Consider the following 8154-nt stretch of genomic DNA (forward strand, 5'->3'; position numbering starts at 1 on the left):
TTCGCATTTTCCTTTTTCTTCACTCTCTTTCTCCTCTCTTTTCAAGTTTCTTTTTATTTGCAATTAATCACACACTCTCCTTATATCTCTTCACTTTCACTCCTATTTGTCCATACACAACTCCAGGAACCAATTTAGACTTTTCCTACACACCTTTCTCGATGGATCGACATCTTTCTATACTATAACCTGATAGTTGTGTATTTACAACTTTGTATTATTTACCCATATTAGAAATGTTCAATAGGTATGTTAGTTAAAAATAATTATGTGATTAAAATTGCTCAAATAAGGACTCTTAATTTATAACTAAATTCTAATTTATGCTTTCCGTTTTAAACATTTTATCTTTTCAATGTTATGCTTTGTAGACACATTCACAAAGAGATATAAATTAGTTTTAGCCACACGTCAAAGTTTTAATGATGCTTTGATTATGAGATGCCTAATATGTATGATTTTAAACTATTTGTGCAATTCACCAAATGCGAGCCTTTGAGATGTTCAATAGGTATAATAATATTATGTGAGCTAAATTACTCAAATAGATATTGTTAAAAATTTTCTGATGTTTTGATTATGAGATGTTCAATATATACTATTTCAAAAGATCTAGGATCTTCATCACTTGCAATTATTTTGACAGACTTGAATTAAAATAACTACATCTCATCAGGATATCACTAGCCAATACGTATGAAGAAATACATATGAGTCCTGATAGAATGTGTAACTGAGGCAATTAAGCTAAAAAGTTTCAAATTGCAAGAGTAATCGAACGGGATCGAGAAGAACACTTAAATAATGAGGAATTTGATGCTCATTAAAAAAATCAAACAAATAATTTAAAGACACAATATATCTCTATTTACATGAAATACTTGAGAAGTTAACTATAAACCAATTTTATGTTTCAAAAAACAACAAGTCACTTTACCAAAGGGATGAATACATACTCACGTGAAATATATCAATTAGTCATTTCATAGCTTGGTAAACATAAATAGATAGAACATAAATATATTATCTTTAAAATATTTGCGAAATTATAAGATGACAACCTAGGATTGCAATGAGAATCAAATAATTTGTGCAAATTATACTTTTCATAAAAGAATTTTTATCTTCATGCACTAGTTATTATAAATTATACTTAATGTGATTTAACCATGTGAATTTTACTTTGGTTATGATAATTTTAATACTTTTGATTAACTATATAGGTATATGAACAATAGACTGTTTTACTTTTTCACATTGAAATAAAGTAAACATTTCACAACCAAGTTATAGTAAGAAAATAAATCAAAAGAAACGATAATGATATTTAACCACGTGTCACGCACGGACATCCAACCTAATAAGACAAAAATATCTAGAATATAATAATGATTTATATAGCCAACCCCAAAGGTTTAGAATGAAGGGTTTGTGGTGGTGGTTCCCTATCGTCTTAAAAAAAAAAAATTTCCCCACTGGCGAACTCCTCATGCTCTTATTCAAAGCAGCGTATGTTCCTCGTCGTTGGGAGTAACGATACAAGATTCCATCATTATCTACTGCAAACGCTGATCTTTACAGAGATCCTGCAAATAAGTTGACAAAATGAAATTATAATCGGAGCATGAATCGCGTGGCAATTATTTTATTTCTTTCAGGGACCACGTCCTTTAGTGCATGTCTAAGTTTAATAGATATTTAGCCAATGATTTTGAAACATGTACAATCCGAAAGCAAATACTCTTGTTTGAGCATTGAATCTAATTATATTTAAGGCTAAGTTTCAGAAAACCCCAATTAACTTTAAACAATTAATAGGTAATACCGATAGCTTTCAAAATATCAGAAAACATCCCCAAATTTAACAGTTTTATCATAAAACACCCTTCAACTTTAAGATTTTTTCATAAAACATCCCTAAGGATGTTAATTGCAATTTTCACTTGGTTCGGAAAAATTATACGAGAGGATGTTTTTTCCAGTAAAATTGTGGTTCACACTTTTTTGGGGTTTTTTAATGACCCCTAAACTTAAAGGAGATTTTCTGATCTTTTGAACTATGAGGTATAATATGATAACCGTCCAAATTTAGGGTGTATTTGGCAACAAGTTAAAATTGGGCCAGGCTTGAACCTCACCCAATTTTAACTTGTTTCTTGTTTGTCAAATTTTCATATCAGAGTTAGCCCAAAATTTTAAGCTTAAATAGTGTCACTAAACCAGTTTTCTTTTGGACCGGAGGTCTAGTCCAAAAGAAAACTGGTTTAGTACAAAACTGGGTCAGGACTGATCCTGACTCAGTTTTATTCACTTTGCCAAACACACCCTTAGGATGTTTTATAAATTTTAACCAGATATTCATGGGTCATGGCCAATATGGTCCTCCCTTCTCTATAAAATGATCATATTTTTATCTTACATCGTATATAAAAAGCCTTCCACGAGTACAATTGATAATGACAAAAATCATTAATTTTAATAGATAATTTACCAAGTATCATGAGACCCATGTGACTCCCAAACGGAAATTTCATTTGCAACTCTGTCATATCGAATTATATTTGTAATTTATATATTGTCTCTTTTTTCCGCCGTTTGGGCTAAAATCTCAAGTATCTCGTTCTTTGTCCGTTATCTCACTTTTGTGTCCTTTTTAATTGACTTCGTTGTATTGGATTTGATAACAACCCCAACATTTTAGACCCTACCACTTAATTAGCGTGCCTTCCATTAAAAATAAATCATTAATGCCACGACAATTTAGCTTCTTGTCCTTCTTTTTTTTTATCAAACTTCTCCTTCTTCTTTGATTTTGTATAGCGAAGACGATGACTCGATGAGCAGACCCGTTTGTTAATTTGAATAAAGGGTTAATACAGAAACCCCTTGAATTTTGGGGAATTGCAGTAAACCTCCATCAACTTTTTAAATTCTATTAAATCCCCTAAACTTTAGGAGTTATTGCACATAATCCCTTAAAAAATTTTATTCTACTAATTCTTATCTGAAATTTTCTCATTTTATCATCATATTATTAGCACCACCAACTTTAACATGTCACTAGGTAAGCAGATGCCAAAAAAAAAAATCAGAACTAAACTATATCATTTTATTAAAAATGTAAAATATGTTACTTTTTGAGACTAAGAGATTATTTTTATCTTTTTCACGGTACATACTTGCCACATGATATACTAGAATTGATGGTGTTGATTTGAAGATTAAATGAAAAATGTTTATATGAAATTTAGTAAAATGAAAGAGTCTTCGGGTTTAGCGCAACTCTTCCAAAGTTTAGATGGGTTTTCTGTAATTAACCCTTGAATAAATGTTTGTTTATTGATAGTGGAGCTGTCTAGAGAGAAATGACACAATCCAATAAATATGTTTAATTGCACTTACATATCTTTGTAGTACCCCTACTTTGCACTTATATACCCTCAATTATTCCAGGCAACGCTATGCTTCAAAGTTTTTTAAACTTGCATTTAAAAAATTCTTAATTATGCAAAAAAGTAAGGACTTCTTCTCGCCACACTCACATGTTAATTTTAGAGCATTTTAAACATAATTTTTGATAAATTTACTGTTAAACATTATCAAAATTCTATTTAAAAATTCTAAAATTGACATGTGAGTCTCATTTAAGAATTCTTAGAGGAGATTCTGGTGTTTTCATAACTGAGTTATTTTAAGTGTAAATTTAATAATTTTTAAGGTATATTAGTGTTATTGAAAACAAGTGAGGATATATAAGCGCAAAGTAGGGAAACTATAGTGTATAAGTGTATTGTAATTAAGTCAAATAAATACTAGATAAGATAACGCTAAAGAATTCTGCAAGTAGATCCTCTTTAGCCAAATGTGCACATGGATGGAGTTTTTTTTAATTAATCTATTCCTTTATAATAATGAGAGGATTTAAGATTCACTATGCATGTTACAGTAAAAAAATACTACGATAAATTAGTCTAGCATTGTTATTGTAGCACAGAGAGGAGGATCCGGGATTCACTATTCATACTACATAAATTACTGTAGTATTATTACTGTAGCACATACGGGAGATGCAGTATTTAAAAATATTATTTTAGCATTATTACTGTAGCTCAGATGAGGTGCTGCAGCATTAAAAAATGTTACTGTATCGAAAATAAAAAATGGAGATCGTGCTTTACACGGGGTGCACACTAATTTACTATGTATTTTAAAAATAAAAAATTGTTAGAGTTTTTTCCTTTAGAAAAAATTGTGTCAAGTCCCCAAAAGCAAAATCTTCATATGCTTCAGCCCCTTTAACTTTTTCTCATGTAGTTCAGCCATTAAATTCGAGATTTATGTTCTGCAGCCATCTTTTAACAATTATTACATGTCAACTAAGCATAAATAGATAATAAAAATAAAAATACCAAAATGTCATTATCTCCTCTATTCTTTCATGTTAAGTCTAAAAACAAGTATAATTAGACTTGACATTAACCGAATTAGACTTAACATGAACCGAATTAAATTAGACTTAACATGAACCAAATTAGACTTAACATGAAAGTCTATTTCATGTTAAGTCTAATTTGAATTAGACTTAACATGAACCGAATTAAATTAGAATTAAATTAGACTTAACATGAACCAAATTAGACTTAACATGAAAGTCTATTTCATGTTAAGTCTAATTTGGTTCATGTTAAGTCTAATTTAATTCATTTTAAGTCTAATTTAAATCATGTTATATCTAATTCAACTTATTTCAAGTCTAATTTAATTCATGTTAAGTCTAATTCAACTTGTTTTAAGTCTAATTTTATGTTAAGTTTAATTTAATTCATATTAAGTCTAATTTAATTTCTTTTAAGTCTAATTTAAATCATGTTATGTCTAATTTATAATTTAATTCATATTAAGTCTAATTTAATTTCTTTTAAGTCTAATTTAAATCATGTTATGTCTAATTTAACTTGTTTTAAGTCTAATTTAATTGGAAATCATGTTATGTCTAATTTAACTTGTTTTAAGTCTAATTTAATTGGACTTAACATGAAATTAGACTTAAAAAGAATTAAATTAGACTTAACATAAACCGAATAAATCTAATTTAATTTCTTTTAAGTCTAATTTTAATCCAATTTAGTGTTAAGTCCAATTTAGTTCATGTTAAGTCCAGTTTAGTTCATGTTAAGTCCAGTTTGATTCGTGTTAAATCCAGTTTGGTTCGTGTTAACTCCGGTTTGGTTCGTGTTATGTCCAGTTTAAATTATTTAAGGTCTAACTTAAATTGTTTTAAGTCTAATTTAAATCTTGCTAAGCCTAATTTAGATCATTTTAAGTATACTTTAATTCATGTTAAGTCTAATTCAACTTGTTATTTAATTCATATTAAGTCTAATTTAATTCTTTTTAAGTCTAATTTAAATCATGTTATGTCTAATTTAACTTATTTTAAGTCTAAAAATAAGTTGAATTAGACTTAACATGAGTCATGTTAAGTCTATTTCAACTTATTTTAAGTCTAATTTTATTAAGTCCAATTTTACTTCATGTTAAGGCCAATTTGATTGTTGTTAAATCTAATTCAATTCCTTTTAAGTCTAATTTCATGTTAAGTCCAACTTGATTCGTGTTAAGTCTAATTTCAGTTCATGTTAAGTCCAACTTGATTCGTGTTAAGTCTAAATTCAGTTCATGTTAAGTCCAACTTGATTCGTGTTAAGTCTAAATTCAGTTCATGGTATGTTTAATAACAGTTCATGTTAGGTCTAATTTCATGTTAAGTCCAACTTGATTCGTGTTAAGTCTAAATTTATTTCATGTTATGTCTATATTCAGTTCATGTTAGATCTAATTTCAATCATGTTAAATTCTTTTTAACTCTAATTTAAACCATGTTAAGTCTAATTCAACTTTTTTTAAGTCTAAATTCATGTTAAGTCCAATTAAATTAGACTTAAAATAAGTTGAATTAGACTTAAAATAAGTTGAATTAGACTTAAAAGGAATTAATTAGACTTAATATGAATTAAATTGGACTTAACATGAAACTAGACTTAAAACAAGTTGAATTAGACTTATCATGAATTAAATTAGACTTGAAATAAGTTGAATTAGACATAACATGATTCAAATTAGACTTAAAAAGAATTAAATTTGACTTAAAATGAATTAAATTAGATTTAACATGAACGTAATTAGACTTAACATGAAATAGTCTTTCATGTTAAGTCTAATTCAACTTGCTTTTAGACTTAACATGAAAGAATGGAGGAGATAATGACATTTTAGGATTTTTTTTTACTTTTTATTCTCTGTCTATGCTTAGTTGACAGGTAATAATTACTAAAAGAGAGGTGCAGAATATAGATCTCCAATTTAAGGGCTGAATCACACGAGAAAAAACCAAATGGACTACAGCACATAAAGATTTTGTCTTTAGGACATTGACACAATTATCCCTTTTTTTTATTCCTTTTTCACTCCTCGTACTTTTTTATACCCCTGACGGTGACAATCACGATGACGGTGACTTGTGAATTTTGGGTAGGACTCCCCGAGGGCCCATGGATGACCAATGACCATGGACACCTTCCTACAATTTTCTTATCTCTTATATTTACCCTGTTGCGAATAATGCTAACCTAATTAATTGAATTTAGTTAGTTGACTTTTTCTTATAATTCTTTCTTCCTCTTTATTTTTTTTTAAAAATAACAAAACACCCTGAAATCGAACTCAATATCGTTTGAGTCATGTTGGAACCTCCTAACTATCAAGATCACCCTTGGTACTATTCCTTTCTCTTTACTTATTAACAATATCTTTTTCTTATTTGGACAAAAGCCATTCGCATGATTATGAATTTTTTTATTTTATTCTTATTTAGTAATTACATTTTGGTACAATGATGATTATACATAGTCCTAAAATTACTAGTTGTAGGTATGCGGGTTGACGTTACTAGAGTTCAGAGTCAACGCTAGATCACTGTAACACAAAAAACGAGGATGATCTTCCTTTTTGAGCTATTTTTTTATTGAATTAGAGTTCTTGTGGGATAGCGGGTAGCATGAGAATTAATGTTAAGAGTTTTTATTAGGATTAGGATTATGGTTATAGCAAAAATTACTAAATAAAGTTTTATTGTTGTAATCCTATCTATGTTTTATTGTTATAATCCCATATCTAACCCTAATTCTAATCGTACCTCTAACATTAAGCCACCGTTAGATTATATGGTCACCATGTAATTACAATCATGATTACCGGTGTAGATACATAGATTCCAAGGTCACCCACGTAGTTATACCATATATAAGGATAACAGAATGCAGTTAATCCTTCTTTTATTCTAAAAAAAAAAAAAGAAGTTCAAATTCCACCCTTATATCTATGTTGCTCTCAGAAAATGATTAACATTTACATGTAAAATTTGACTATAATGCTTCTTAACACTATAGGTTACAACATAAAGAATGCTATCACGAGGTCAAATTAACATAATTGAATTATAACACCAATATGTAAACATCAATACTATTATACAAGAAAGTTTAGCAAGAAGAAAAATAAGTTATTAAGATATCATGTTTGTTTCCATAAATGAAAATAAGATAATAAGATCCAGAATAGAAACTAGGTTAGTATTGATCCTGGTCTAGTGTTGAGGTAAACTTGTTCTTTTTTTTATCCAAAGAAGAGGTGAATAATAAAAGAACCCGTTAAGTTTTTTTTTTTTTTTTTTTTGCTTAGAAAAAACCGGATCACAGTTCACAATTTTAAGGATTTGCCAAACACACCCTAATGAGTAGGTCAATTATAAAATTGTAAAGAGATTAAAAGAGCAGAGTATAAAAGCTGAACAAATTCATGGTAAAAAAAAGTGTCATAATTTCTAAAGAAGGGTGAAAATAATTTTTTCCTTGAAAAAATGGATTTTTTTTGGTTTGTTTGTGTGAAAACATACATTACAGAGAAAACTATATTAGATCAAGGTTGCTCCCAAAAATGACAATTTTCAATTGCAACCACCCACCGATGTTGTGATCTCCAAGGAACATACGAAGAAAAGTAGCTAATGACTTAATCCTAACAAAGAGAATAAAAGGGGAAATAAAAAAAAACAAAAAAGAAATTGCAGTATTATATGTATACTTTATCTCAATT

The sequence above is a fragment of the Asparagus officinalis genome, chromosome 5, assembly GCF_001876935.1.
Source record: "Asparagus officinalis chromosome 5, Aspof.V1, whole genome shotgun sequence".
In the NCBI taxonomy this organism is placed as follows: domain Eukaryota; kingdom Viridiplantae; phylum Streptophyta; class Magnoliopsida; order Asparagales; family Asparagaceae; genus Asparagus; species Asparagus officinalis.